The sequence below is a fragment of the Grampus griseus genome (assembly GCF_964374135.1).
Source record: "Grampus griseus genome assembly, chromosome: 17".
Classification (NCBI taxonomy): Eukaryota; Metazoa; Chordata; class Mammalia; order Artiodactyla; family Delphinidae; genus Grampus; species Grampus griseus.
The window spans coordinates 46,887,094-46,914,067 of NC_139011.1; the positions used below are offsets into that span (position 1 = coordinate 46,887,094).

The following is a 26,974-nucleotide window of genomic DNA, read 5'->3' on the forward strand; positions in this document are numbered from 1 at the left end:
ACTTGACTTAGCTCATCCTACTGGAAGCACTTTGAGGGCAGATTCTACAGTCTTGTCTTACATCCTCTACGGAATCAAGCCAAGGGAATCACACACAGTTACAGCTGGAAAAACATTTGTTCTGGGTTAATACTTTTAGCCTTTACCACCAAGACTTTATCACCAAGACCTACATTTACAGTCTCTAAACAGGAGACCTTCTTGCCTTCCCTTTTCATATTGTCTAGGAAGGTAAAGGGAAGAACTGAGAAGTACCCAAAGTCAGCTAGCAGCCAGCACAGATAAATCATCTGTGGAGATATTGTTTCTTTCAAAAGATATAAACATAAGAGGAAGTCCTAGTGTTTGAAGCAACTGTGCATAATAAAATTCCATGAAAACCTAGAAATCCAGATGCAGATCAGTAACATATTGGTTAAATAAGCTGTTATGTTCATGCAATGGACAAGTGTACATACATTAAGAAGAACGAGATACTCTTTTCTATGAGATTCTCTTTTCACTGAACTCGTCAGTGCTGCAAACACAATGTTACATAATACTTTTTCTTTAACATTATATCAGGCATCCTCATCTTGTCCTGCATTTATTGCCTGTGTTACTAAAGTCTATCACTTACCTCTTTCTCTTTTAGACATATAATTTCTTCTTATTTTGGAAGCATTCATCAATCCCTATTTTACTCTTTCTTTTAAATTACAAATGAATATTGAATTTTATAAAATATCTTTTGGGGGATATTTCAAGTGATTGTATACTTTTGCTCTCCTTTGACCTTGTTATATGGTAAATTATATTTTGTTATTTTATATTGTGCTATTTATTATATATTGTATTATGTTTACTAATGACATTTATTATATTATAATTACATTATTTTTAAGGTAGCATTTTGTTTTAGATAGACAAAACAACCAGTGGAATAGGAAGCATCTTAAAATTAGATGTAAGATATAAGGGAATTGAGATTAAAATAAAATTCACGTTTTGGATCAGTAGCAAAAATTATTCAACAAAAGTGGGAAAATATAGCTATCATAGAATTACTAAATTCTAGATACAGCAACTAGTTAAAAGTGAAAAAATAATGAAAGTGTAAAAGTATCAGAAACTTGGGAGACTTGAAATAAATTATTCATGAGGAATATCTTTCTAAGATACAAAGAAAAAAGGATACATTTAATTATATAAGAATTAAAATTTTCCTCATGGCAAAATGCACTACAAAGGTCAGAAAACAAGCAAAAGAAATTGGGAAATATATTTAGAAATGGATATGCCTTCTTTACAACTTTTGAGAGAAGCACATGTTTCTTTTTCCTTTAACCTGTTATGTGGGTATTAATCTATAATGTAAGTGCATGGTTCCTTTCCTTTAACCTGTAATGTGAGATTTAATCTATATGGTAAGTGCATGGTTCCTTTCCTTTCATCTGTAATGTGAGTGTCAACATGGGGCACTGTTTCCAAGCACAGACTTTGGATGTTCCTGTACTGGTCCCGTCACTGACCATCCACAAAAACTTACAAATGTTGCTTTACTTTCCTGGGGGTTAGAGTCTTAGCTAAGAAATGGAAGCAAAATAGAACTTTCCCCCAGGGATGATAGAAGGTTTAAAGGAGTAAATATGTAAGTGACTTGGCACAGTGCCTAGTACAAGAGAGATCAATATAAGTACTTAGCAATTTTTTAAAGAGACAGAGGAAAGAAATAAAATGTGGTGATTTCAATCTATTGATATATATTCTTGACATTAAACTACCTTTTCATTCATTGGATGACCTAACTTGCTCATGCTTTTTCTTACTCTAGTGAACGTGGGTAGCTAATATCATAGTTTAAAATTTTTCCTTTTATATTTACAAGTAAATTTGACCTGTAAATTTCTTTTTCCTTACAGTCCTCATCTATTTTCAGTATTAGAGTTATATAGACTTCATAAGATGAATAAAGGAGCATTCTTCCTTTGCTACTCTCTAGAAGTTTTTCTTTGTTAATACTGATGTTATCTGTTTAACAGAAGTTGGATAGAATTCACCTCCCAAATGATCTGGCCGGGTCTGGTATTTTCTTGGTGAAAGATTGTAAACTATTGACTTAATTCCATTACTGGTGCAAGAACTCCAGCTACAAATTTCCTCTTGTGTCAGTTTTGGTAAACTTTAGGAGCTAGGAAATTGTCCACTTTACAGAAATGTTCAAATTTACTGGCATTTCATATATTCTCTGTTTGTACTCTCTGCTATGACACTGTCCTGATTCTTTCTGTATATTGTTTACTTACGTTTTTGTTTTGCTTAATCAAAGTTTGTTTTTTTAAATCTTTTCAAAGAATATTCTTTTGACTTACTAAATCACCTCAATTTTATACTTTTTTCTGTTTTATTAAGTTCTGCTCATATCTTTATTGTCTATTTTTCTATGTTCTCAGGGTTTATTGTTTTACTCTTCTGATGTCAATTAAAACACTTGGTTATTAATTTTAATAACTCTTTTTACTTATAAATAGTTGAACTTTTTGAAGGTTCCAGTTTAGTTGTACGTATCTAAGGGTCAGCTCCTCCTCATAGTTGCTGGCCTAAGGTTTAGTTCACCCTATAGCAATGTATATACTGACATTTTTTCCCCTCAACTTTCTGTGTTTTGCTACTTCTCACTTCTCTTTGCAGAGAAGCCCTTTGAAATACCCTTAACTTATTTTACAGCCAATAAATCTTTAAAATACTGTGTATTTTTTAAGATAAATCCACTTATATAATTAGGCAGGCAATCTGATCTGCCATATTTTTAAAAACAGCATAAATTCACTCTTCACGATTAACCTGCTGTATTACACAACCTTCGAGTTTTTAGCTTTATCAATGACATGTACTTTAAAAATGTCTGAAAGATCCTACCCAGTCTTTTAAAACATCCTTGCTCCTTGTTTCAGTTCTAGTTTTATGTATATTTTCTGCCTGGCACCTGATAATTCCAACATCTGATGGATGGCCTTGGGAATTTAATTCTGGTATTGATTGTTTTTGCTGATTCTCTCCACTTGTAGCTGATTTCTTCATTATTGTGTAAATTGAGATCATGAGCTCACGTTTAGCTAAACTTTATCTGTGGGAACGCTATAGGCCTGTGTTGAAGGTCTACCTCTCCAGAAAGGGTTTAGTTTTGTGTTTGGAATACCACCGATTTGGGAGCATTTTAAGTTAATTTCTTAGCTTCTGTTTGCAAGACCGCAAATAAATTTGCAACCCAAACACTGTGAACACAGATCTGCGGTTCAGAATTCTCAAGATTTCCTACCTGTTTCCTACCCAGAGCAGAGGCCAAGAGAATTTGCTCTTAGTCTCCCTTTGCCAGCAGATATTTTTTTCTCCTGGCACACCCTTTCATTAAAGGTGAAGCCAGGGATAGGTAGGTTTAGTTCTAACTTCCCATCTAGTAGGGATGGAGTCACCTCCTGCCTCCCATGTGGTCATGGCCATTTAAAAACAAGTCTCTATACCAGGTGTGTCATTCAACTATGGCCTGTATTCCAAATCCAGACAGCTGCCTATTTTTTATGGCCTATGAGCTATGAATAATTTTCACATTTTAACTGGTAGCATTTTAAATGGTTACCTAAGTACCTAAATAATATCCTCAATTTTGCCTCTTTGGTCTACAAAGCCTAAAACATTTGCCATTTGGCTCCATAAAAACAGGATTTCCAGCTTCTGTTCTAAGCTGTCAAGATCTTCAATCCACTCACTCTTAATAGAGCTATCACTCTCACACATGGACCACCGTTCCTTCATGGGTCCTGGAAATTTCGACTGCACACTTCCAAAATCAACCACGCACTTAAAAATAAGTTGTGTACATTTAACCTAGCATACCTAACCCATTTCTGTTAGGAGAGTTTTTCAAGTAATCTTGCCCACCGTATTCTTCAGAACTTCATTAATAATGGCAAACAACTGGGCTTACCTGGTGGCACGGTGGTTGAGAGTCCGCCTGCCGATGCAGGGGACACGGGTTCGTGCCCCGGTCCGGGAAGGTCCCATATGCCGCGGAGCGGCTCGGCCTGTGAGCCATTGCCGCTGAGCCTGTGCGTCCGGAGCCTGTGCTCCGCAACGGGAGAGGCTGCAACAGTGAGAGGCCTACGTACCAAAAAAAAAACAAACAAAAAACAAAAAAAGGCAAAAAGTTAAAACAACATTCAACAAAAATGCGAAATGTTCATAACAATTATAGAAGCACATACAGTAGAAAACTATAAACTGTTATTGAAACAGTGAGACATAACTTTTTATTCTTAAAGAACTATATTTAGGTCCCTTTTGTTTAAATAAGTATATTTCTGTGTATGTATGTATACAGTCATGTGTTTATATACACATACATTATTTGTATATTTATATAAACATATGAAATACATACCTATACACATACCTTTGATTTATATTTGTATACATACACAGGAATATAATTATATATTATATATTTATAGACATTGAACTGAAAACTGGTAGTATACATATATATCGCGTATAAATGTGTGTCTACGTGCATGTGTAGAAAAGCGGGTTGACAGATATGGAAGCATGAGTTAGACAGGGTTCAAGATTTTAAAAGTACTTATGTGTAGGTAGTGAGGTTAAGGCCCATTTGATTGAAAATATTGCATATTTTTACATCAATTGTTATGATGACCAGATTCCTATGTCAATAAAATTATAAATAGCTATACATACTCGTATGTGTAATGTATAACTAAAAGTTATATAGTTTTATATATGTATTATATTTATATTATATAATACAATTATACTAATACATTATATATTGTTATATAGAATATATTACCTATAGTGTATTATATCAGATAATAATTATATATTTATATATTATGATATAATTGTTTTATAATCAATATTACAGGATATATCATATTAATATTATGAACATATTAACCATAGAAATACATTTCATTACTCATATATTTTGTATATAATATATGCTAGGCAAAAATATATATTAATATAACACATAATTGTTATACACTAATATAAATATTAGTATATTACACTTATACATCAATATAATATTTAATATTGGTATATTTATATTATTTTTAATATATACATAGCTAATGCTCTTTAAAGCCATCTGCTACAAGTAGAGTAAGACCAGGAGTATGGCCAAAGCAAACTGTAAAAATATTAGATTACTTATATTCATTTATATGTCATTTTCCTGGAATCTGCATCTGGCTACTAGAGAGGACACACAGCAAAATCAACAAAAAGTGCCCAAGACATAGGATCCTTTATTCATTGGAACCTCAAAGGAAACACAGTGCTATTCAGTCCCCCTTCAAAGAGCCAAGAGCAAACCTTGAAGCACCCAGTAAAAGCCAATTCAAACAAAAAAGCTTTTCCACTTAAACTGGAAAAAGTTAAGTTCCCAAGAGACCCCCTACATCAACCACTGAAGCTCATTTGGCAGTAAAAACAATAATGTTCACCGAACAACAAGAAACGCAAAACAATAGGTGTTTTACCAAAAACACAAAAAACCAGCTAATTAGCGTCTTTCCTGTTTGAAAGAAGGGGGTGGGAAGTGGGCAGACGACCTGATAGGAAAGATAAAAAGAAAAGGAAAAGGAAAATAACAGTTTCCAGTTTGACACTCAAGCTGTCTTCTACATCCATTTCGTCAAGACCACCAAGTCAATGTGGAGGCTTTTTCCTCCTTCCCTTTGCTTTTCATGAGACCGATCACAACCAGCACTGCAGATTCCATCGAATTAAGGAATGCTGTTGCCTACATGTGTGAATGAGCTGTGAGTAAAGTACTGAAGTAGAGGACACCTAAAGTGAAACGTCTTCATGAATGTCCACGTGGCTGAGCAGCAAGTTAACCTTTCATAGATGTGCTAAAGAAGAAGAGTTGGGTTTTATTTTATTTACTTTTCCCTGGACTGTGTTGAATGACTATCATCGACAAGTTCAGGCTACTTTTTGCTGAGGATTAATGCACTGGGAGAGCTGAGAGAACACTGAACAGTAGAGCTGTCTTTTTCTTGACCAGTTCACCTTAGTTTCCCAAACTCTAAGTCTTTCCCTAATTCTTTCTCCTTTTTATTGTAGTAAAATGAACATAACACAAAACTCACCATTTTGATCATTTTACAATTCACTGTACCATTCAGTGGAATTTACTACTGTCACAATGTTGTGCAACTATCACCACTGTCCAACTACAAAACATTTTCATCACCCCAAGAGGAAACATACACCCATTTTGAGGAGTCATTCCCTATTTCCCTCTCTTCCAAACCCCTGGAAACCACTAATGTATAATATTTTCCGTGTGTATGGATTTGCCACTGCTGGACATTTCATATAAATGGAACCATACAATATAGAGCCTTTCGCGCCTGACTTCTTTCACTTAGTTGCATCCATGATGTAGCATGTATCAGTAATCCATTCACTTCTATGGCTAAATTCCCTGATCCTGTTTTCTTCCTACTGTTTGAATACAAAATTTAAAATAAGTTGAGAGTGAAGCTCTGTTTTAAGGGCACATCTACGAGGCCAACTCTTTTAAAAAAGGTGAAAAGGGAGATATTGTTGTGAAATGATAATCGTTGAGAAGCCTCAGCCAATTTGATAATGAAAAGTTTGGGAAATGTTGCAAAAAATTATCTGCTTTATATTAAAAGCCTCTTAAGCAAGGATTCAGGAGACTGTCTTTTTCTTGCAGGTAACTGAAATGAGTCAGAAGGAAATAACTGCGCTTTAAAACAGATTTTGAAAGGATTCTATTTATTCTTAATAGACGAATGGGAGTACAAGTAGTTCACATCCAATATGGACTCCCTGTCCAAACACTGTTTATCGTTTTAGCCACCACTATCGAATTATATTTCTTGAGAGTAAGGCAGCTCAATTCCTGCATATTACTTTTTTTTCCTGCATATTACTTTTTAAAATTCATCTATCAAATTCATCAATCCATTAATACAGTATAAACAAGAGATGTTCATGTTTCAGTGCAGTTCAAATATCAGGTATAAAGCACCACCAGCAAGAAAAAGAATCCTATATCTCTTGCCAGAATGTGGTCAGCTCTGGGGTGCTTGGCTAGCTGAAACACACTTTCATTGTTAAGAGGATAGAGGCTGTTTAAGAGGGATGAGAGCCAAAAAATGTTAACTACGTGTATGTGTTAAGAACAGTGCTAGGTTATCTCATATTCTATATCAGCCATTTTACATATGTGAAAAGCGAAGTTAGAAGTGTTTTAGTAGGGCTTCCCTGGTGGCGCAGTGGTTAAGAATCTGCCTGCCAGTGCAGGTTTGAGCCCTGGTCCGGGAAGCTCCCACATGCCACGGAGCAACTAAGAGCATGTGCCACAACTACTGAGCCTGCACTCTAGAGCCCGTGAACCACAACTACTGAAGCCCACACACCTACACCCCGCGCTCAGCAACAAAGAGAAGCCACCACAATGAGAAGCCCGCGCACCGTAACAAAGAGTAGCCCCCGCTCACCACAACTAGAGAAAGCCCGCGCATGGCAAGGAAGAGCCAACGCAGCCAAAAATAAATCTATTTTTTAAAAAAAAGTGTTTTAGCAACTTACTAAAAGGCACACAATCAGTAAATTTGAGCAAGAATTCAATCCCAAATCTGTCACACTGAAGTTTAAGCTAATACATGAGATTAATAAAAACAGCACTAAATTAAAAGTTCAGAGATATTTTTAATTTCATACTCTTTCACTAACGCTCTTTGGAGAGAAATCATTTCTTTTATATGGGCCTTAGTTTTCACAACTATAATAGTTGGAAGCTTGACTAGATGATCCAATTCTAAAATGTTCCACTCATTTGGATTCCTACAATAATTGCCCTTGCATTGCCCATGCATGCTGCCACCAAGCAGCCGCAGAGACTATTAGTTCCTTTTATATCCCTAGTGGGGAGTGCATTTTGACATCAGACTTACCGGTCAATAGTACAACCTGTTACTATAACTATAAAATAACAAAATAATCTGGTATTATTTCCTGTAAAGCAGAAGCTTTCCATTGTCTGTGAATCATATCAGAATCACCTGTAGGTTTGTTTGGTTGTGTTTTAACATCTTTAGTGGAGTATAATTGCTTTACGATGGTGTGTTAGTTTCTGCTTTATAACACCTGTAGGTTTTTAAACACAGAGGAAATCCATAACCCATTGAATGAGAATCTTCAGAGACAGGACATGGGCATCTGGATTTTTGGGCTCCCATCATCCGTATATTTTACTTTATTTTATTTTTTGCCTATGTACAATATTTGTCACATCCTCTTGAATCTTTAAATGTTTCTTTTTGTTTTAAAATTTTAGAATATTCCATAATCTTCACCTACTTTTCATAAGGTGTTATCTGTTATGTTTATTCGATCTTGTGCTTCTCCTGGTTAAGTCTTCTTTTTTTCCTTTTTTTTGGCGGGGGGGGGGGAGGTCCCTGCCTCATGGCTTGCAGGATCTTAGTTCCCTGACCGGGAATTGGACCCCAGGGCCCCAGCAGTGAAAGCGCCAAGTTCTAACCACTGGACCACCAGGGAAGTCCCAAGACTTCTGTTTTAAATGACTTTTTTCCCACTCTAATTCATTCCTGGGATCAGTTTCATGTTTGAACATTAAACCAACCTTGCATTACTAGAGTAAAGCTACTTTGATTGTGATATATGATTGTTTTACATACCATGGATACAGTTTGTGCTTCTGTTTACACATTTTGCATGCATGTTCAAAAGAGAAACTGGCCTGTGATTCTATTCTTGTAATATTCTTTTTAGTTTTGATCTGAAGCTTATGTTGGCCTTATAAATATTTTGAGCAATATATACTTTTCTGTTTCCTGGAAGATTTTTATGTAAGATTACCAATATTTCTTCCCTAAATATTTGGAACAATTTACTTGGAAAGCCATTTATCCCTGGAAATCATTTTCTGTAAAGGTACTTAATTATACAAACAACTTTTGCAGTAGATATAGGTTTTTGAGATATGTTTTCTTTCTTGGGTTAGTCTTGTTAGCTTGCATTTTTAAAGAATTTGTCATTTTCGATGAATTTTCAAATTTATAAATATGAAATTATCATAATTTTAACAGCTTTATTGGGATGTAATTTACATACCATAATTTCAACACTTTAATGTATACAATTCATTTAGTGTAACCACTAAAAGACTTGTGTAAGCATCACAACAATCCAATTTTAGATTTCTGTCCCCCCACAAAAAAACCCATTACACATGAACAAGCTTTTTTCAATCTCCTCAACCCTCTCAGCCCTAGGCAACCACTCATCTACTTCCTATCTCTACAGATTTGCTATTCTGGGCATTTCATATAAATGGGACCGTACAATATGTGATCTTTTGTGAGTGGCTGCTTTTACTTTACATAATGCTTTCATGGTTCATCCATGTTGTAACATGGATCAATAGATCATTCCTTTCTATAGCTGAATGCTATTCTATTGTATGGATATTCCACATTTTGTTTATTCACTTATCCGGTTGTCATTTGAATTATTTCCACCTTTTGTTTTTAGAAATATGCTTCTATGAACATTCACGTACAAGCTTTCGAGCAGACATAAGTTTTTATTTCTCTTAGGTATATATTTAGTAGTGGAACTGCTGGATCATAGGGTAACTCTATGTTTAACACTTGCAGGAACTCTCAAGCTGTTTTGTAAAATGGCTGCACCATTTTACATTCCCACCAGCAATGTATGTGGGTTTCAATCTCTTCTGTTACAGCCTAGCATGTCATCTATGCTGGAAAACGTTTCACATGTAGTTGAGCAGGATGAGTATTTTACTGTTTGGTTGAGTGTTCTGTAAACATTTATTAGGTCTTGTTAATTCATAGTCTTGTCCAAGTCTTCTATATCGTTGTTGATCTTCTGCCTAACTGTTTTATCCATTTTTGACTGTGGAGTACTGAAGCCTCTACCTAATGTTGTGCAATTATCTATTTCTTCCTTCAATTCTTCATGGATTTTGGTATTTTCTTCTTCGTGTATTTTGGTTTTACCTTATTCAGGGCAAACATGTTAAAGATTTTTGTATCTTCCCTTTCTTTATCATAAAATGTCCCTTTTCATATCTAGTAAGTTTTTTGTTTGTTTTAAAGTCTATTTTTTCTGGTATTAGTGTAGCCACTTCAGCAATGCTTACGGTTGCTATTTGCATGACGTATATTTTTTCATCCTTTTACTTTGTACACATTAGACTTTTGAATCCAAGCAGTGTCTCCTATAGAAAACATTTTTTAATACCCAGTTCGACAATATCTGCCTTTTGATTGTATTGTTTAATTCATTTACATTTAGTTTTTATTACTGATATGGTAGGATTTATTTATGTCTATCATTTTACCTTTGGTTTTCTACATGTCTCATGTTTTTGCTTTTTTGTTATTGTTCCTCCATTTTCCTTTTATAGTAAGTAGATATTTTCTACTGTAACATGTAATTCCTTTAATGATTTTTAACCACATTGTTTGAGTAATGGCTGCACTAGGGCTTACGGAATACATCTCAGAATCTCTTCAGATTTTTACTAGGTTCATTCCAGATAGAAACAGAAACTGTACTTTTATAGAGCTGTATGCCTTCCCCTCTTTTTTGTTTTTATTACATTTATATATTTTACATACTTAACAACATACTATTATAATAATTACTTCTCAGAAGCTTATTTTTTCAAAGAGCTTAGAGAAGAAAGTTGAGCAAATAAATATTTTTGAGTTTGTCGGGTTAATCTATTTACCATTTCTGGTTCTCTTCCTTTCTTCCTGCGGATTCAGCTTATGATCTACTGTCATTTTTATTCTAACACAGCTTTGTTCTCACTGCCTTCGTTGTGCCATATCATCAAATGTATGATTTTTTTTATGTTATATAGAGAACAATCCAAATATAGTCATATTGGTTAGGCACTTACTTTTTAAATTTGTTAAGAGAAGAAAGGAGAAGAAATTTGAAATTACAGTATCTTTTATAATTCCCTACACAACTGCTCTAGTCAGCATTCTTTGTTTTGTTTTTATGGCTTGAGTTACTGTCTGCTATCATTTGAAGAACTTCTACTAGTATTGCTTGTGAAGTCCGTCTGCTAACAATGAACTCACTCAGTTTCTGTTTCTGTTTCTGAGTTATGGTGAAGTATTGATGATAAGTTGTGGAGTGGTAGGAAAAACTAAAATGCGATGTGCTGTATGATGTATGTTTCACTGAAGTGTCTTGGTCAAATTCTAATGATTTATGATAGAAATCACATAAAGCAAGCATCACAATTCTCCAGGAATGTTCTGTAGAATGCTAATGTTAATGATGAATATGTGATCCCAAATCTTTCACTTGTATTGACCTTATCTCATTAATTCTTCTCCCAACAATGCCATAACTAGAGTTGAGTTCTAAAGTGTACCTTCCCCTTTTCCAATAGAAATGGTCCCACAATTTCAGAAAGTTCTCAAAGGTGAAAAAGTGCACACGGCGTTTATCACGTTTGCAAATGCCAATGAAAATGCTAAGGTAACACTGTCCAAAAGGCAATATTCTTCTGTGAGGGCACCCAACTTTAAACAAATACACATATTCTAAATACAGCTTAGATCTGTGACATGTTTTGGCCAATGAAGTGTGAGCAGACATGATGGCCTTCAATGAGCAGCAGAGGCCTTAAATGGGCTTGTGCAGTTGGGCTCACCTCTTATGTTTCAGTGAACTTTGTGAGAAGACAGGGCCTGGGAGCTGCGGCCTCACAGTTGGGCTCCAGAGGAACATGTGTGTTACAGACCTCAAACTGACCCAAAACACGGAGCAAAACCAGCCATCTAGAGGTCTAAAAGAGAGCCACTGCAGCTAGCCAATAGGTCCAAGAAAAATAAATTCTTGTTTATGGAACTGAGTTTTGGGTCGATTTGTTCCAAAGCATTATCACAGCAAGAGCTGACTAACACAACATCCTCCAAATCATTGTTATGTAAATGGATGCCACCATGCCTACAAGTAAGGCAACTGTGTACTCAAATTGTGAGAGTTCTTGAACTCTTGGTGCCTCTCCAACACAATGTACATGGCTAAATTTCCACAAATAAGTTCACTAATATACCACAAAGATCTCCCTAAGCTTTTATTAAATGTAATGCAAACTTCTTTCTTTTCATTTTCTGCTTCTACATAGTTAAAATGCTTTTTATCAATGTAAAATGGCTCTTACCTTTTGGCTTCTGTCGTGAGAGTCTTTTGAACTCTGAAACACTGTAGGATATCACCTATAAATGGAATCTAAGACATACAACAATTGAACGAATATAACAAAAAAGAAGGAGAGTCACCGACATAGAGAACAAACTAATGGTTGCCAGTGCGGAGGGGGAGGAGGGGGCAATACAGGGGTGGGGAAGTGAGAGATGTAAACTACTGGGTGTACGACAGGCTCAAGGATGTATTGTACAACACAGGGAATATAGCCAATATTTTGTAATAACTGTAAATGTAAAGTAACCTTTAAAATGGATATAAAATTTTTTTTAAAAAGAAATCATACTTAAAATTCGAAACAATTTAAATGTCCATCAACAGGAAAATGCACATATAAATTATTGGATTTCCCTACATGGGAATCCTACGTAGCGAGGAAAGTACATGAACTAGACAGATCTTTACGTGTCAGCATGGATGAACCTAGCAAAGATAACACTAAATAAAGCAAGTGACAAGAGAAAACAAAATAGAATACGATACGCAGTTTAAGAATACTTAAAATTGTAGCCTACATAGAAAGACATCCATGCCACTGATGGAGACCAAGTTCAGAGGAGGGGTTACCCAGGGTCAGCTGGGGAGTGGCTGTGTTTGGGAAAGTGGTCACACCAGAGACTCTTCAACAGGAATGGTAATGTTTCACTTCACACGCTGGCTGGAGGACGGAGGAGTGTCTGCGGATGTTATAATGTGAGCACGCTGCATGTAAAAGCCATTGCTGACCACATCTAGGGGAACTGATGCGTGGGAGCTGGTAGTGGGTGGAGGCATCCAGAAGGTGGTGGTAGAAGAGGAACGTTGTACACGTAACGCCTAAGGCCTGACCAGAGGACGACCACTGCTCTAGAAACTGGACACAAATCCAACTTCTACGGCCAATCTTAGAAGACAAACTGAGGCATATTTAAAATTTTAACACTTTATGTGCGCAAAAGTAGATTCAATTCAGGCAGCACAAAGCGGAAGAGGTGAGGAGCACTCCAGCCACAGGAGCTGCAGAGATGTTTATTTTAAAAGGGCAGAAGCAAAGCAAGGAAACGAGTGATCTGCTATGGCTTTAACGCCTAGTTGGTGGTTTGTGACTGGGTGTCCTCAGCGGTGTTCGTCACCCTGAGGCGCTGACAGGCTTAGATTTTGGTTGGTTTAAGTAGGCGGCCGCATCGCTAGAGCCACCGCAGGCTAACGGCCTCCTTGCAGGGTTAATTTACTAACACCAATTGTCTGAGTCCTTCCTCTTACTCAGTCACTTCACTTCCTACGCCTCAGTTTCTCTTCTCTAAAGTGGATATTCAGTAATAAATTCTCTGTGGAGGTGTCAGTACAAAACAAAGTGATTATTAGGAACCACGATCATGTCCTGAATGCACGGAACACGTCACCGTTTGCCAACCACCGTGTCAAGTCAGCAGAAACGACAGAAATTAAGAGCTCTCCGCAGAAATTCACACACCCGTGCACCAGGTAAGGGACCACAGGCAGACGTTCACTCAGCCTTTCCTGTGTCCCTCACGGAGTTCACGCTCTCTCCTGGGCGGGGCGAGCACAGACACTTTGCGGGAGTTTAACTACTTTTAAAATGCACTGATACAACCATGTCTCACTTTTGTTTGGATCAGTCAGCAAACGCTTTTTGGAAACCCCAAATTCTCCACACCTCCTACCTTTCGCGCTGCCGTAGTCTCGAAGCTGCCGACACCGCTCCTCAGGCCGCGTCGTCAGGGGAGGCGGGTCTGCGTGCTGCTCCTCAAGCCGCGTCGTCAAGGGAGGCGGGTCTGCGTGCGGACGCACGGCGAGCGCGCAGAAGTCCTCGAGCCCCGCCCCCACGGGCCCGCCCGGAGGCTTAAGCCGCAACCCCGCGGCTCGGGAGGGCGTTGATGCCCGCGCCAACACCAGACCGCGCGTGGGCTCCGGAGCGCGGCATGGAGGGCCCGGCCTAGCTGGGGCCCGTGGCCCTATGTCTTCGGGCCGCAGCCGCCGGGCGGTGGGCGCCCGAGGGGCCGGGAGGCGAGCCGGGACCCACAGGCGGGTGTGGGCATCCTGTCTGCAGCCAGCGTCCCCGAGGCCGCGCTCAGGCCATGATCACTCGGTGAAGCTGCGCCCGGACAGCGCGGCCGACTCCTTCTCGCGCTCTGAGGACCTGTGCGCGCTGCAGGACTCAGTGCCTCTGCCCTCCGTGTGGGCTTCCCTGAGGGAGGGCCTGCTGGACTTAACGCCGACTGCCTCCGCGGGTAGACTGGGCGCCGCTCCTGAGCACCCTCTGCCCCTGATCTGTATCCAGAGCTTCTTCCAGCCACGGCTTGTCGAGACAGGTTTGTACTTCCCGCTTCCAGGGGCCCTCGTGTGGGCGCTGAGAAGCGGGGTTTTAAATGGTTAAAGGTGGAGGGTGGGCACTAGAACCGGTGCCCAGTGCCCGGGTGTGCGTGCACTAGACGGGGCGTGCGGCCTAGGACTCCTGCCAGCTCGGTGACCCCGGCCGAGTGCCTTAAGGCTTCAAGGTCTCAGTGTTCTCATCTGTAGCATGGGCTTAACAGGACCCAGCCTCCGTGGCGGTTACAAGGATGCACTGTGTTAATGCTTCTAGACTCTACAAAGTAGAACACTTAGCACAGTTTGGAGCACCGTTAATTGTTGCACGGATGTTACCTGGTCTGTTGAATGACTTTGCCTGGTACACACCAAAGCGATTAGGAAATGGATATATCCCAGCTTCATTTCCTTTCCATTCAAACGGGGCTCAGGAAAAAAAAATTTTTTTTCAATAGGTGTATCATATATAGTGGAAAGAGCACCGGTGTCAAGGCAGCTTAGGGTTTGAATTCCAGAGCTTATGCTCTCTGTGGCCTGGACAGGTTTCTTTTGCACTACAATCCCCACACTTGTAAAACGACATTAAAAACCACTCTTTCTGTGGGTTCTTAGAATTAATTAAGCAGGTTATGTGTGTAAAGTATCCTGGCACTTGAATGAGTTGTCAGAACCAAGGGCTGCTGGAGACCATGCTTCTGCCCTAGGGAATCTTCCCTTCTACTGGGCAGCAAGTAAACACAAGCACAGGAGTCAGTGCCCTGGAAGAAGTGAGTTCTGCTGCTACAGAGCACAGAATCTCTTTTTTCTTTGATTTAATTTTTATTCTATATTGGAGGATAGTTGATTTACAATATTGTGTTAGTTTCAGGTGTACAGTAAAGTGATTCAGTTATACATATATCCATTCCTTTTCAGATTCTTTTCCCGTACACTTTGTTACAGGATATGGAGTAGAGGTCCCTGTGCTATGCAGTAGATCCTTGTTGATTATTTTATATATAGTCGTGTGTATATGTTAATGCCAAACTCCTGATGTATCCCTCCCCACCATCTTTCCCCTTTGCAGAGCACAGAAACTTGGAAGGGCAAGTTCAGGGTAGGATTCTTGGAGGAAGTGCCGTCCTTTCTAAGGATATGTAGACGCTCCTGGGGTGGCAGGAGAAAGCAGTGTGTGTTGAAGTTTGAGAAATGTAAGAAAATATGGCAAAACTAATGTACAGGACTGGAACTCAGGGTTTGGGAAAGAAATGAGAGTCGATACTGAAAACTTAGTGGGGCCCAACAGAAAGGCGCCTTGTTTGTCCTGTCAGAAGTTTGGATGTTTATCCTGAAGGCTGCGGGAAACACCAAAGAACAGTGAAATGGAATTCTGGTTTAGAGGCTCACTTGGACCTCCATGTGGAAGGCAGTTGATTGGGTGCAGGGTGAATTGTAATCTAAGGGTCCCACTTAAGTTATAAAAGGTGGGACCGGGTTTTGCAGATCTGAGAGAGAATGGGTGAGGCCTGGTGACCAGTTAGAAAAGGAAGCGCAGCAAGCGTGGGTGACAGTGTACAGCTGCATCTTTTTGAGAGATACAGAGCACAGTAGAAAGGGATTGGGGGTGGCGAGAGGATCTTACTTCATCTTCAGTGCTTTAGAGGGGCCTGGTAGACAGGTCTGGGCCCAAGGTACAGATGTGGGCTTTTGGGAGGACAGGTGTTTGAAGGCATGGTAGAGACTTAGGTTATCCACAAGAATATCCAAAGAATCATAGGTCTGAGAGTTTTTTTAAGTGGGTATATTTGAGGATGTTTATAAGCTGAGAGAAAGTGGCCAACAGAGGAAGGGTGTAAAGATCTAGGAGAGGAAGTGATTGTTCATTTGTTTTTGAAAAGCTGAACACTTATCGTGTGCCTGGCCCGTTTCTAGGATCTGGGGTTCACACCTTCTGTTATCTCTTCTGCAAGGACAGTTCAGTTCATCCCCTGGTGAACAGAAGTCAGATTATTCTTTGCATCCCATTCAGGTGTAAGAACTGTTTTGTACCTCTGAAGGGAAGCAAGCTCTATCCTTTGGTCACCTGCTGATGATAATAGCATTGGCTGAGACCAGACCATTTACAGTGAAGGCACTTCTGTAGGTAATAAGTTCCAGGAGGGCCCGAACTGAGTATGTCTGTTTCAGCATTTAGCATGGTTTAGCATCTGAGAGGCCGGTACATTATTGGCATATCGTAGACTTAAAAATGAATATTTGTGGATTGTCTGAATGAGTGGATGTGTGTGATTCACATCCTATTTGCAGGTCCTATGCCCTACAGTGGATTTTCAGTGTCAGGTTGTGAAAGTATTTACAACGGGGATTGGCATTGTTCCCTATCTAATGGATAAAGATTACACATGAAAGGACTTTACATTGACATCCCAAAAGCCTCATAGGAATTACTTAACAAAAAAATAAAATTGGATTCTGTATAATTTCTGATTTGTAAGCTGGCCAGAACACTGGTATTTCAGCCAGTCCTCTGGTAGTTCCGATGACGTCCCCATGATCACCCAGGCATAATCAGAATGGCTTTAGGATTTGGGAGCCAAAATGTTCCTCAGTATTTACGGCTTTGCTCGTCCATTTAAGAAAATGGACTATTGAAAAAATAGCTTCAGACACAATATGGCATTTTATGATTTAGCATGAAATCTGAGAAATATAGAGGTTATCGGAAGCCTGCAATGGTAAAGTTCCCTCTGCTATTGAAGTTATTGTCTTTAAACAAAGATTCTACATCACTAATGCTATATATATATATATTTTATGATATTCAGGTTAATTTCCAATTCTAAGGAAGTAATTGGTTGGTTGGTATGAGAGATGGTGTGGCTTCCAAAGGTGAAAAGTATTATTTTGTTGTAATTTCCGGCTACCTAAGGATGGGAGAGGCCCAGGACACTGCAGTCAGTATATTATGTGGAGCAGGTTATATTGTGGTTTATTTATGAACTTTTACATGTTTATTTTCTTCTTTGCGGTATGCGGGCCTCTCACTGTTGCGGCCTCTCCCATTGAGGAGCACAGGCTCCGGACGCGCAGGCTCAGCGGCCATGGCTCACGGGCCTAGCCACTCCGCGGCATGTGGGATCTTCCCGGACTGGGGCACGAACCTGTGTCCCCTTGATCGGCAGGCAGACTCTCAACCACTGCGCCACAAGGGAAGCCCACATGTTTATTTTCTATGCAAGTTTGTGTGCTCCTTTTTGAGTTTTGGTAGATAAGTGTTTTGTAACTTTGGAATACTTGGAGTTATATATATATATATATATATATATATATATATATATATATATAAAACTTATATATATATATATATTTTTTAATGTAGTAGTTAAAGCCGTGGAGAGTGTACTAGTCTACCTAGGTTCAAATTCTGGCTTTACCCTATGACTTCCCTGTGGCTTCCTCTGCTCAACTATTAAAAAGGAGGATAATAAGACTGCTGTGGTGAGTTACATACTAAGTGCTATTTAAGCATTTGCTGTAAATAAAATGATCATGTATACTCGAAGGCAAGGAACTTGCCCCTTGATCGTCTTTGTATTCCTAGTGCTTAAGAATTCCTAGTGCTTTCCTAGTGCATTGTCTTAGGATAGAGATAGCTCAGTATAGTTCTTCTCACTATAAAGTACTGTTACGTTGAAAGTCTTTGCTTGTGTACTAATAATCTATGACATATCTGCTGAGGACAAGGAAAGGAATAGTTTTAAAACTGCAATGGATAACAAAAGATTGTATGATGTAATGCCTTTATTATGTAATTATAAAACTAACAAATGATCATGGTAGAAAATTTGAAAAACTCCTAGACAAAAGAGACATCAACAACATTTGGAGTAACTTTCAGAGTGTAGAGTTGTCCATGAATATTAGTGCTTTCATATTTTCCAGGACTTTCAGTAGACTCTGCTTCTTAAGAGTCTGTTCATGATATTTTACTTTAATGATGTTTTCATCATGGGGACACACACACACACAGAAATCTGTTAAAAAAAAAAAGAAAGGCATGTAAATCACTGATGTTTCAGATAGCCACATGAAATAAAGTGAGAAAGGTCAACAAGCTGAAAGAATGTGGAGTAGCAGCTCCTTAATTGCTTACATAACTCTGATAATTACCTCTTTGTGGATAAAGTAATTAATGGGGAATCTAATTCAAGAAAAATGTATGAACTTCAAGCCTTCTCAAAGCCAAGTATTTCTTTCCACAAAAGGTTACTTTCCACGGCCATTCTTCCTTATTACCAGACAGGGAAAGAGTATTGTATGGCAAAGGATCTTCCTGAAGGAGGGTGCTTCCCACACTGATTGTCATAAATGACTTCGGAATTACTGTTGCTGTATTACCAAAATCTTAAACTAGGATATTTTTGTCAAATGCGGTCCTTAGTTAAGTTTTAGAGCTACAAACTGTCAGATGGCTCTGAAATAACAATTGTCTGGCTATTCTTCAGGGTGATCACAATATGGTAATGACCTTGAGGTATCACTAAAAAGCAGGAAGGTGTGAGTCCTTTGGTGCCAGAGTGAGATGTGAGTTGGAGTTGGAGTTGGAAAAGAGGCCCACAACCAAGTGATAGAGAAGGAAATGTGAGGTCATTGACCAGGTTGACGTTAAGGTGAAGAGGCATGAGGAAATGGTCAACTGTTCCAGTATTACAAAGATCATCAAGAAGCATATCCATGAATGTGGTTTGTATTGCAATCTGCTGAAAAAGAGACAAATATCCTGGCCTGGCCTTCATGGAGATTATATTTTATTGATTCTGATAATAGATTATTGTTGAAAAGGGCCTCCTATAAATTATAACCATGCAAAGGCAGCAAGATAATTTTTTTTTTCTTTATGTATGTGTTTCTCATTCCTACTCACTTCTCTCTTAGGGGAAGAGAAAATCACACACACAAAAAAATGTCAAGTCTCAGCTATTCCTTTTCAAAATAATTTTTTTCCAAATTCCAGTGGAGGCAATAGGTTAACTGTTAAGATTTGTAAGGCTCAAAAAGCTAGATTTTTACAAAGTGTAGCCAAATTTCATTCCATAAATAATAGCTTTGGAAAGAATATGTGGCGATGCAAAGTTGGAAAAAGCTTGTTTTCCTTCCGTGAATGGCTTCACTGTGTTGGGAGACGAGGCAGAGAAGAAATCAAAGTAATTAAACATGGGGTGAGTTTTCCTGATAGGGGACTCTAGTGCTTTAAAATAGACTAGATAATCCTAGGGATAATCTGAGGGTAGAACAGACCAATGCCTCATTTCCAATCTGGTACCCTGGAAGAAAACAGTATATTTCCTTTGAGGTCTTGAGAGGTTTTTCTTCTGCTTTGTTTTGGTTTTGGTTCATTTTGTAATCAAACTTATTAAGGTATCATTTACATACAATAAAATGCAGACATTTTTAGTCAACGGTTCAGTGACTTTTAATTAATGTATACATTTGTTTAACTACCACCCCCATAAAGATAGATAACAATTCTAAAACCCTAGAAAGTTTCCTCCTAGGCTTTTGCAAAAGTATCCCCATCTCCTACCCCAAGGCAACCACGGATCTGTTTTTTATCTTTAGAGACGACTTTTGCCGAGTTTAGAATTTCATGTAAGTTGAATAATACAGTAGGTGGCCTTTTGATCTGGCTTCACTTGCTCAGCATATGGTTTTTGAGATTCATTCATGTTGGGATGTTTTAAACCAGGACTTTAGCCTGGGTGGCTGATGTTGTCTGAAGGCACCTATAGGTACATCTGAGTCTCTGGCATTGTCACTGTCTGTTCTTGGCTCAGTATTTTCAACTTTACTAAGAAGCACAAGGTTGAAGTAAGGAAGATCATTGTCAGTATAATGGAGGTGAAGTGGGTTCTGTTATATAATAATATTCTCAGCAAAAATTGACCTGCTTGGAATCATTGTGTTGATAATCGACAAGGATTCTCTTCCTCCAAAAGCCTTGATACTATAAAACTTCTAAAGGACGCTGTCCTAGGACCCTTCTTTTAGTTTTCATATTTTGGGAAACATTTCTGGAAAATTCAAATGCTCGCAACCTGAAAGAAGCAATTATTCACCTGAAGGCTAACTCTGCTAAAGTTGAGTTGTCCGACCTTTACATGCTGATAGAACCCAAATAGCCTCGCAAAACAATGCTCTCTTGTTGGATATAAGCATATAGATTGTTTAAGGTGGCGGTGTGTATGCAGTAAAGTGAAAAAACAAAGAATCTTTGAGTTTCCCTTGCTGTTTTTTTTATTTTTTCATTTAAGTTTCTATAGCGTATGCTAATAGCTCAGGGAAACCTCAGGTTAGTTTTAGGTCCACTCTTTACATAAATGTTGAAGTACTCCATACCCACCTTTTTTCTACCTTCGTTCTTTTCTTCCATCTTTCCTTTCTAACTTCTTATAATCCATTATACTTAATCCTGCATTTGCTGAGGTGGCAATTACTGTAGGAAAATACTGTGAAATTTTGCTGTTCAGAATGCATGTTGACCAAATTCTATATTGAGAAAAGGTCTGAATTTACCCAGAGTAACCCTTTCTCAGAGTCTTTGAATAAACGCCATAGAAAGTGGGCTATATATAATATCCTGACAAGTATGTAGAACTCATAGCAATTGCCCTAAAGAGCTTACCTAGCGTAGATGCATATGAATGCATTTAATGATTGTTTTATTGGCAGCAGTGCCAACATACACAGTCTGTTTTGTTTTATATCATTCTCATTACCTGCTGTTTACCACTGTATACATTGCTAATGGCGTGGTTTCTATGGCTTGTGAATTTCATGGCCAAATAATATGTAATTTATTGCACACTTCAGTGTAGAAGATGGAGACTCCATAACTTTTCGTGTGCTCTTTGCCCCTTTGGAATGTATTACACTGAGATCAGGCAAAGTAATAAATTTATTTCAAATGTGCATGATAGCTAAACATCAATTAGGACTGATGGGCAATATTCTTCCAGCAACATAACAGTTTTTAAAGACTAAGCCATTGAACGTGGAGTCACTGAACATGGGACTCAGTTCACTGGGATCCTTCTTAGAAAAATAAAGGACAACTTGAATTGGATTTGTGTGGCTTATTCAAGTAGTAACTAATCAGCTACATCTTGGTGAACTTAATTTGTCACAATCGTTTGGTATTTTATTAACTCTCTTCCCCTTCTTCCCCCGACTCTCACGAGAACAGATCATGAGTATCTTAAAACATATTAAGTCATCTTCCATCCCTGTTAATCTAACTACAAAAGCACACTTTCCTTATCCAATGTAACTTACTGTCTTTTAGAGTGGCTGGGGTTTTAATTCTCTACAAAATTAAAACCAGCAAAGAGAAACATTTTCAAGGAACCACCGCACTGTAGCGCTTTAGAAAGAAAACTTCAGAATTAAGGGCAACTATATCATTTTATAGCTAAAGCACCTGAGGCCTAAAGTAGGAAGGTAACCATCAAGGTCAGGGAAGGGGTAGAAGATCAGGTTTCAAGCTGAGGAAGAGTCCACAGGGACTCAATCTGAGCAGGTCAAAACCTGAAAGGAGACCACAAATGTTCTGGGAAGGCTGGCATCTGGCCTCAAGTGTGGGATTCAGACAGGGAGTGGGCCCGGGGGGAACTGCGCTTCTGCAGTAGGCAGAGAAGTCCACCTCCCCTCCGGAAAGTGCCACTGACATCAGGGAGTTGAGGGGAAAGAGCAATGAATTCCAGTCCACCTGAGAAAGCAGGCCAGTCTGATTAACTCTGAATTTAGGCTTATTTCAGATACTTCTTGAGAAAGAACCTGGACAAGAGCAAGTCCCACGCAGCCTCTTTTAAATCCATGCCCAGTATTTTCTGGTGGAGCTGCTTAAACCCTCCAAGTGACTCCAGTATTTTAATTTCACTCTGTATTTAATTCCGACAGTTCTATGACTGATTATTTAATGGGCAAATGAGTAGGGTCACAAAAGAGTGTGAATGTATTTTACAGGATGAGGATGGGCGGAGTGGAGCAGTCTGGAACAGGACACCAATAAAAAGGGATCTTGGTAAAGAAGAACGTCTATTAGAAATGGAGAGGAATTCGCAAGGAAATTAGTGCCTGACACCACGCCCTTCTCTCTGCATGTTTAGAAGCTAGTTTCTAATTTTATTTTCATAGGAGATGTGCCTGTGATGAATTGTCTTTTACCTCCACACTATTTATCACATGGACATATTGTGAAGTTTGTGTGAGAGAAAGCAAGTATTAGAATTTGTTTTGCAAGCAGCTATAAACACTTCCTGGAACAATCTAGGGTAGAAGGAAAAGGAAAGGAAGGTGGAAACAAAGGAGAACGACAGCTAATGATGCTGGAGTCTCTCGCTGGGATTTGTGGTATCTCTTTTTGAAACTAAGTACAGAAAGTCAGAACTTGACTGATTGTTTCTTGATCACGGTTTGTTTTCATTTTTGTTTTTTTCTTGCTCTCTCATCAGTTACTCCAGCCAGTGCCATGTCATTTTCAGTTTCAGTAAGCATGCCTGTCTTGTTTCCATTTGCATTATTCATGCAAACGTTGATTGAACTGATGACCCCGAGTTATCATGGAAATAAGTGGATAAACCTAAATAAAATCTAACAGCACAGAAAAGTAATAATAAAATATATCAAAAATTAGAATGCATTAAAACAAATGGAAGAAGAAAAAGTAGTAAAAGAAATTTAAGATCTCAGCCTTGCTTGAGAAGCAGTAAAAGAACTAATAAGTCATGGTACATGTGTAACTGCTACTTGTATAAAATTAACAAGCTAATATAAGGGAAAATGGAATTTGAAGAAATCTCAAAGGAAGAAATAAGAGCAAAAGGAACATAACAAGGTGGGACAAAGAGTAAACAAGGAGTAAACGGTCTGTAAGAAAATACATTAACTGTAAATACTCAAATTAAAGGACAAGGATTATTGAAACAAACAAAAAACATAATTCTATGCCACCTACAAGAGACAAGAGTCAGATTGAAAATGAAAGGATTCAAAAGTTATGTCATAACAACAGTAAGTAAAATTGAAGAAGATTTTTTAATGTTAACATAGATTTGAAAGCAAAAAGTATCACTGGCGATAAGGCAGGATAATAAAACCCACTGTTACTTTACAAGGAATATATTATAAATCTAAACTTCAATGCAATATATGAAGGGAAATTCCAAAAATCTAAGTAGAAATAGAAAAATCTAAATTAACTAGATCAGTAACATACAACCACAACAACAAATCAGCAGATTATAGAATATCTGAATACCATCATTAAAAACTTTGGCCTAAATTTACATAAAACACCGCACCAGCAACGATGGAATATATATATTATGCAGAAATTTTTAGGTGCACATGGCACATTTATAAAATTGACTATATTCTGGTTATAAAACAAGACTCCGAATAAGCAAGAAATTTAAACCTCTATAACCAATATTTTACCAAATAGTTGGATATTAAAAACATACTTCTGATCATTATGTAGGTCAAAGATAAAGTTGCAATGGGAATTAGAATTTTATTAATTCAATGATAATGAAGATATGCCATAACAAAACCTGTGGGTTGCAAATAAAGCTGTGGTCACAGAGAAGTTTATGTATTCCAATTATACTCTCTAAATGTAAAAGGGAAAGGAATAAAGCAACTAGAAGATAACCTATCACCCTGAGGTAGGCAGCTCCTGAACTGTACCTGTTGGGGAAGGCAGGGCAGAACTTCAGGAGGCCAGCTGAGAGCACGGTGAACACCATCTCAGGAGCAGTCTCCAAGAAAGAGAATTTAATGTACAAAGGGATGACTAAAATATATTTAAGAGCTAGCACCCTGACCCCTCTTAAGGATGACTTATGTTGCTGGGGAAAAAATAAGAAGTGCTCGATGTAGAAGGTGAATAGCTTTATAATTCCCAGGAGAATCTTGGTACCAGGACCACACAAGAAAGAACTTGGAGTCCCCATGGCTAATCTAGCAGAGAGAAAAGGAGGAACAGAGATGCGAGAGAAAATAAAGGGAACTCTTGGTGCAATTCGGTGCTGCTGCAGGCCCAAGTCCAGGTATGTGCTCTCTATCTCCACATCTTAAATAAAAGCCACCATGTTCCTCAGTCTTTCAGGTACTTAGAATTTCTCTTTAGAACCTGAAAATGGGGTCAGGTTTCCGGTCTGCATTGCTACAGTACAAAATAGAGGCAGGATGTTTGAAATAGTTCTCCATCTGGCAGAGGAGGCCTTGAAGCTGTGAGCCACTCACTGCAAACCAGCAGGACATGAAGGATTCTTGAGCAGATCTGAAGCTACTGGGAGGCCTTTGAGGAGTTAAATCCCATAGTAAATACTGTACCTTCAATGGCCCCTTCTCCCTCTCTGTCCAGTCTTCCTCCACTCCCGTGGGGGCCCAAAGGGGTTAAATGAGCACTCTTTGACTTGTACTTGGTGGTCCCAGAACTTGACTTGGGCTTGGAGACTTCCAGGAAAAGTCTGCCTTCCATCTACTGGCTTGGGTTTCTTGGGCTCTCTGCTCCAGGCTAATCCCTTCAACCTGCTTTTCCCATTTCTGCCAATAATCTCCCTCTCCAGACCTTCCTAATGCTCTTCTGGGGCGGGAGGAGACTTACTGAGGGCAATGTTTATTTCTAGAGGGAGAGGTGACCACATGACTTCACACTGGTCGTCCCCTTGATTATTCAGTTTCTGTCTAGATTAGTCGTGGGTGTTTGTGCACCCCAGCCTCACCCCCAGGAGGCTTTAGAACACTGTCCTTATCTCAGCACTGAGCCTCTCTCTAGCCTCCTTCCCTCTCTCTCCTTACCCATCTTTACCCACAGACTCGCAGGCTTTCTGCACTTCTGAGGAAGATAAGCACTTCACAGAACCTCTGCTACAGAACCAAACATATTGAAATGACTCTTTACGAAGATACTGAAACAACAGAAAAAGAATACATGACGATTGTTTCTCCTGAGGGTTCAGTTACCTAGGGGGCCTTTAGCAATCTTTGATTGATAAATCTAACCTTTCCTTCCTTGGCAATAGTTGATCACACTGTGAGGAAAACAAGTTAGAGAATGGAAAAATAATATTTGGATTTCAACGAAATAATAAAGATGCAGGGGCTATCTTTGACTTTTGCAAGGTGAGAAGACAGTTTACATTTTGATTATTTGATGGCAGGAATCCCTTTTAAAACAGGGCCAGTCTGCATGATGCATTTAAAAATCAACCTTTTTAAATATAGCCATAACCCCCACAAGATTTCTTGATTTCTCTGGGGTCAAATAAACCATCACATCTCACAGTGGTGCCCTGTATATGAAAGTGATAAACATAACCTGGAAGCACAGCAGTGGCTAAAAATATGGAGCTGGTAGCCATTCGTTGAAATTATTTTTTGCTTTTAATTCATCGCATAAAATGCTAATGTCCAAATTCAGGCAGGTAGATCTTACCAACCGTCAAGAGCTTCAACCCTGCTAACAGCTAAGTATGCACTTTTAAACCCTACTTTGACTGCTCCAGAAACTTACTGGGTTTCTTTAATGCCTCTTTTACTATTTCCTTTGTGTCATTTTGTTTTTCTTTAAAAACACAGCTGTGTGATCTTGGGGAAGTTATATTATTTCCTTGAGACTTGGTTGCCTTCTCTGTGCATATCTGGGTATAATTTTAGTATTGCTCAATAAAATTTTTGTTGATAATTAAAATATTCTATATCTGTACTATGTAAAGCAGTATTCAACAGCTACATGGAGTTAATAAACATCTTTGAAATTTGGCAAATGCAAATGAGGAACTGAATTTTTAATCTTATTTTTAAATTTGTTTAAATATAAATAATGCCACGTGGCTAGCGTCTGTTGACAGTACAGATCTACATAATATTTTTTTTTTTTTTTTTTTTTTTTGCGGTACACGGGCCTCTCACCGCTGCGGCCTCTCCCGTTGCGGAGCACAGGCTCCGGACGCGCAGGCTCAGCGGCCATGGCTCACGGGGCCAGCCGCTCCGCGGCATGTGGGATCCTCCCGGACCGGGGCACGAACCCGTGTCCCCTGCATCAGCAGGCGGACTCTCAACCACTGCGCCACCAGGGAAGCCCTACATAATATTTTAAGGACACTCTCCACTCAAAAACTCTACCATTCATTAACTCAACCTAAATATTTTTGCCCTCTGACAAACAGAAAATAATTTATGCTTCCTTTGAAATTATCTGTCAAGACCTTTATCAGTTTGGGGATATTATATTCTTAAAATTCACTTTGCTTTATGAAACTTTAATAATGTTGGAGTTCCCTGCCCTTGGTACCACCTTTGT

At 38.7% G+C, this 26,974-nt stretch overlaps 1 protein-coding gene across 1 annotated transcript in view; it reads right to left on the reverse strand.

The window, feature by feature from the left end:
- Positions 1-18,530: 18,530 nt before the first annotated feature.
- Positions 18,531-26,974, reverse strand: part of LOC309835203 (uncharacterized protein) — a 125,824-nt gene continuing 117,380 nt past the window's right edge. Inside the window, exon 4 of the transcript XR_014297971.1 lies at positions 18,531-18,641. The gene's annotated coding sequence lies outside the window, so the exon portion shown is untranslated. The remainder of the gene's footprint in view (positions 18,642-26,974) is intronic.